Source organism: Haemaphysalis longicornis, unplaced genomic scaffold, assembly GCF_048455015.1.
Source record: "Haemaphysalis longicornis isolate Haplotype H1 unplaced genomic scaffold, Haemaphysalis longicornis Haplotype H1 scaffold_6, whole genome shotgun sequence".
NCBI lineage: Eukaryota > Metazoa > Arthropoda > Arachnida > Ixodida > Ixodidae > Haemaphysalis > Haemaphysalis longicornis.
The window spans coordinates 122,557,218-122,563,217 of record NW_027526407.1 but is presented as its reverse complement, the minus strand read 5'-3'; positions in this window follow the sequence as shown (position 1 = coordinate 122,563,217).

Sequence of the window (6,000 nt, the reverse complement as noted above, 5' to 3'; positions counted from 1 at the left end):
TTTCACGTGGATACGTGCCTTGTATACTGGATGGACGAGACTCTCCTTTACGAATGTCTGACGACAATCCTGACGACTGGATAATTGGAGATGAATGGGGGAGGCATTTGCCCTGCAGTGGGCGTAGGTAGGCTGATGATGATGATGATGACAATCCTGATTCACATTCCACGGTTACGCTACGTGTATGCGGGGGGGGGGGGCATTGTTGCGCACAAGGCGAGGCTTGAGCCGTTGTAGCAACACGCGTTGCGCAGGCCTCACGTCCAATGAATCGGTGGTAAACAGCGAACAGTCGTGGAACACATTAGAGCGCGAAGGCATACGAAGGCTGAACAACAGAATCCGGGACTTTTCCTATGTTCTATCTTTGAGTCTTCGTCTGCCTTCGTGCTGTAACGTGTTCCACAGACGAGTACCAAAGTGGCGAATAGCATATTCTCCTGAAGCTACACAGTCATCATGGAATAGTCGGTGAGGCGTCAGCTTCGCTACCGAAAAGACCACGGTTGGACGCCGCCCATGGTAGCGTTTGTTTATTTCCCTAGCTCAAACCAACTAGTTTACAAGGCTAGTGATGATTTTGTACCAAAATGCGTAATATCTCCATACCTCACCACAAGCGTTCCAATCTCGTTTCCACTAGCATAGCCCATTTGGCTGCCTGCTATCCGTCCGTGGCACCTAGGGTCCTACCGACGCAGAATAGAATGGTTGTATATTATATCTTAAGATAGTCGGCACGCAACGTATAAACAGAGTGTAAACAAACGTAAAAACAAACACGAAATTTTTTTCGGACATAGGACTTAAGAAGAAGGACACGTGCTCGACCTTGTCCTTGTAGCGTCTGTCCTTGTTCTAGAGCATGAAAAAATTTCCACGCTTAATTGTGTCGGTCATGGACTACCAACTAGCTGCAATCCACACGTCACAAAGTTGTAGACCGCAGCTGTGGAATAATGATAACAAGGGTTGGTATGAGCTGTAGCTAAGATTGCCAGTCATCAAATATTCCGTCTTGAACCGTATCAAGCGCAGACATTCGTGACTTGGCTACGGAGACGGCCCTGGAGTCCGGGGTTCTGACTCCGCTGATGGCGCTGTACAAGAGGCGGCTACTTGAAGAGTTCGGCCACGGCGTCCGGCTGCACCGGGACTACAGCAACGCGGAGCTCTTCTTCGTTCTCTGGGCCTTGGGACACTGCGGACAGCGGGACGCTGACGTCCTGGTCAACGCCGCGCTGAGGAACTCGGCGCTGTTCGCCAGAGTTTTCCAGTGCTCCGTGAACAAGGCAATGTGGGAGGGTCACCGGTGTCCCTTTTGGCAGTAGGAACTGTCGTTTTTAGTACTTATTTCTAACATTTCCTTGAATTTTGTACTGTCTAGTTACGATGAAAATGAATCGCAAATTGTGTATTTACGTCATATTTACGTTTTCATTGTGCGTTATTATTTTCTATGCGCTGTATGTTGGATTTATTTACTTGTGAGTTCTCAAACTGTCTGCGCAGTTTTCCCAAATAAATAAAGCAAAAAAATAGGCAATAGTGGTCTATCGCATTTAAGTGGCAACTTTTGTCGTTATTTTCCTTCCAATGAATTACAATCACATTTTATTACGGCGAAAGGATTAAGTGTCCCGCTGTGCAAAATTTGCCGTTATTTTTGTGTTACCTGTGCGTTTCTGCAATGTGATGGAGAGGATAAACAGGACATTCGCGTTTGTACGGGATTTGAACCCGGGTCTCCAAAGTTAGAGCCTGATATCTCCACATTTTCAAAGTTGTAGCAAAAGGTAACCTACTGCGTGCAGCGTGACAGGTAAACGTGGTTGTTTTGAAAATTTTGACAGACTACGGCACGAGCGACGAGTTGAAAATGCCTTTTCTTTAGGAATATGCCGTATGTATAACGCAAAAGAGTCGATTGGTCGTCTCGTTGGGACCAGAATCAACGGTCAACAAAGGGGCGTTCCCCATGCAGCCGGTGGGCAGCACAGGTTACCAGGGCTCTGAATGTCACCACCCCATTGTATCAGACCAAATACGGTAGCGAAGCATAATAAAGCACCACCACTGCACACGCAATCCCTGCGTGCTGGACTCTCATCTACGCTTTGCGGAAATCGATACCGGCCTGAAATGCCATTGTAAAATTCTGCTTTTTCCCGTCGGTGGTGCAGACGAATGCTGCGAAATAAGAAACCGTAATTGTTTTTACATCCAGAAAACATACGTTCTTTATGGACAGTAGCTGCTCTAATCGGTGCGACCCCCTTTGCCATGGCTACAAAACCCTGCACCTCCTCTTTAATCCTGGGAAAAAATTCAGCCACCTTCGCCATTGAGAAGCGAGGACATAGGAAACAATGGAGCTGGTCGTCTCCACGAGGGTTAACTTGACTTCACTTAGGTCTGCCCATTTCTTAAGAGAAAGAAAGATAGAAAATTGGCGCAGGTTGCAGTAGTGGTGCAATGCTGGAGAAACAGCAGAGCTGGCTGCCCCACTTCCTTTGTTCTGGAACCGGCTGTGGCATCATCATCATCAGCATCAGCCCACTAGGTCCAATGAAGGACGAAGGTCTCTCCCATCGACCTCCAACCGCATCTGTCCCGTGCCGCTCGAGTCCATTGTTTGCCTCCGAATTTTCTTATTACGTCCCTGCATCGAGTAATAGGCCTTCCTCCTTTTTCAAGACTCGTCTCTGGTGGGGGTCCAATCAGCCACTCTGGTAGTCCACCCATTGTCATTTCACCCAATTACGTGGCCAGCCTAAGTCCATTTCTTTTCGTTTATTTGAACTTTTACCTTCTGCTCTAGCTTGTTCTTTGATCCAGGAAGCTCGTTTCCTGCCTCTAAGTGTTTCTCCGATCATTATTCGTTCTATGGCCCGTTGAGCCGACCTACGTTTGTTTCAAATTGTTTAGTAAGGCACCAGGCTTCCGCTTTATACGTCATGACGTTCTGAGGGCGGCCCAAGTGCTCCTTACCAAAGCACGGACTGGCTACGCCACCACTGACGATATAATGGCACGTTAGACGCACAACAGGCAACACAAAAAGTGCAAGTTCCACCTAACAAGCTGCTTTGCCATCCTGCAGTGTCACAAAGAAGTTTCGACCATTAGCAATCGACTCTGGTCTTGCCCGGAACTGCCAGATATCCGTGACAAGCACAAGCCTTCGCGAGTAGGAAGCCTCAACAAATGGCTCTACCCAAACGATCAAGAGGATGACACACTGCTCACGATGTGGGCCTTCGCCAGAGGCACACCTCGTGGGAAGGGCCTGAAAATGTGGACTACCTTTCCTCCCTGTCACCCCCACTTTCCCTCTTTGGCCATTGCGCCATCCTCGTGAGACAAATTCATTCATTCATTCATTCATTCATTCATTCATTCATTCATTCATTCATTCATTCATTCATTCATTCATCCATTCATTTCTGAACTTTCTGCTCAAAGTTCTCCATGACTGGCCGGCCCGGATCGTTTCGTCCGCAGGCTTTCATATCTCGGCCAAAAAAAAACCGCGCACGCGCTAGAACCCGCGGCCAATTGTCTAATGTCAACGCCCGCGCTACGAACCCAAATGAAATGAAGTGCGCCCGCAATGAAATGACAGCTGAATCGGATAGACGCCGGTGTCATATAGCCTGAGGGAGCCACGTTCAATTCCGACTACGGGAAGCGTTTTTAAAGACGATAGTCTTTCTTGGGCTACTTGAACGAGAAAATTTTGGTCGGTCGGTCGGTCAGTCGGTCGGTCTGTCTGTCTGTCTGTCTGTCTCTAACGCGATTCAGCCACCCGGCCAGAGTGCAATATAAGCTGCACAATAGGTTTATACACCCACAGCCAAATCTAAACGTGTCAGTGCTGTGTCAATGTTCATACTTGTCAACATTGTTGAACAAGAACACAACATTACGCAAATATGAGGCAGGAAATCAGTACATAAGTGATATTTGCAGTGTTCCGCTATTTAAAAAAATATGGATGCTTGATTCAAATGAAATACTGCACCTGCTGCATAAAAAAATTCACTCTATCGCCTGCTGTCGCCTGCGCCACTATAGCTTCTAGCGGCATTTCAAGACATCAAATGGAAATAGTTACGAAAGGTTCGACTAGATAGGTTCCACGTTCCGCTTGGAACGCGCGTGGAGTAGGGCAACGTAATTCTATAAACATTGAAGTACGGCGCCTCGATTCACGCGCGTCTCCGCCGTATGGCAGCGCTGGCATCGAGGCACCCGACTTGGACCATGGAACGCGGTAAATGTAAATTGGCTTGAGAAAACCTCTAGCGTGTTACCTTGGGAGGAACAAGAGGGGAGAGGAACAGCATGAGAGGTGAGAGGGAAAGAGAAGGGAGGCATTTACTTTGCAAATGTTGACGAAAGACTATCGTGTTTTTTCGAAATTAGCAACGAAAGGAGCAGAGACGCGGCCAATTTTTTTCTTGAGGCGCGCTCTCCCAACACCTTCTCGTAGGTTTCTTGCGTCCTCGCACTTTCCATCACATTTTTTGGCCTAACATTGTTTCCCTCCCCACTTAGCCGAGCGGAATTTCCTGTTAACTATCCACACGGACGAAAGAACGCTTAAACAGCTCCGCTGTTAAAACGCCCTACCGCAAGTATATAAAGACTGGTTGCAGCGTCACAATTCAGAGACCACAATTCTCATCTGTGCGTTCCAGATTTGTCAAGTATGCGTAGGCAGATATGAGAGCTGTCTCGCTTATCAGCGACTGAATAATACGTTCAAAATGCAGAAATTATAGCCTGCAGTACATAAGTCCAGCTCCCAATTTTCCAAGCCGCATTCAGATCGCTACCATCCTGTGCTGACTAACGGTTGTGTGGTAGCGTGCCGTTATCGAAATTGCCATGGTGAGTTAGTGCCCATCGATACGGGATCAGTGGGAAGCACTGCCCCTGAGAGTATAAATTATTCTTGCTTTGTGACTGTATGAGCTTGCTAGCGAATTCTATGAACGTTGCATCGATACGACACCAATTATATATGTTATGGCAGGGAGATATATATATATATATATATATATATATATATATATATATATATATATATATATATATATATATATATATATATATATATATATATAGAGAGAGAGAGAGAGAGAGAGAGCAAACGGGAGATTAGGCGCAACAAAGTGGTGGCTGCCTGTACAACAACCTAGGCTTCCTGGGGGTTCCTGGGGTTGTTGGGGTTCCTGGAGACACGTGTAGTACGTGTTTTTTATAGGATTAACTGACCTGAGAGAAATCTCGTGAATAGCATTGATGGATAGTGTTGTGTCTTATACTGCTCCACAAAATTACCACTCACCTTTCTCCTGTTCTCTCAGGGGCGACCATGAAGTGATTCCGGGATGAAGTATACCTTTATTTACACTAAACAAAAATACCCGCCAACACGACGCGCGAGGTAAAATCTGCTCGTTAGTTGTTTAGAAACGGAACAAAAATGACAGTGGAGGATGCCTTTGAAAGTTCCGGTGGGCATGCCTTAAAGGGGCACTGACACAAAATTTTGAAGGCGAGATAGCTTCGGAGATAGATTGGTGGGAACACATTTACATCATCTGCAAAATATCAGCGGCGAATAGAGCCTAGAACATATTTAAAATCAATTTTAAAATGTGCGAAACGCAACCGAGCAGCCAGCAGAGGACCACGCGCAATCGACATCCCGAGAATATTGTGTAAATAAACAACGTCCAAACACGTCACGAGTTTGTGTTTGCCGCTTCCGCACTGCCGGCGTTTTTCGCCGGCTCGCCCGGCTCGCCGCTCGAATCGGAGGGCCGGAGGGCGGAGCTTCTGCTCTCGACAACGAACGACCCGATCGTTGGCGGCGGAGGCGCCGTGATTTCGTCAGCTCATCGGGCAGCTGGCCGCGACCAAAGTTCTACAGCGATTCCAGGCACTCTGTTTCTATTACTGTTTATTACCATTGGATGCGAAAAC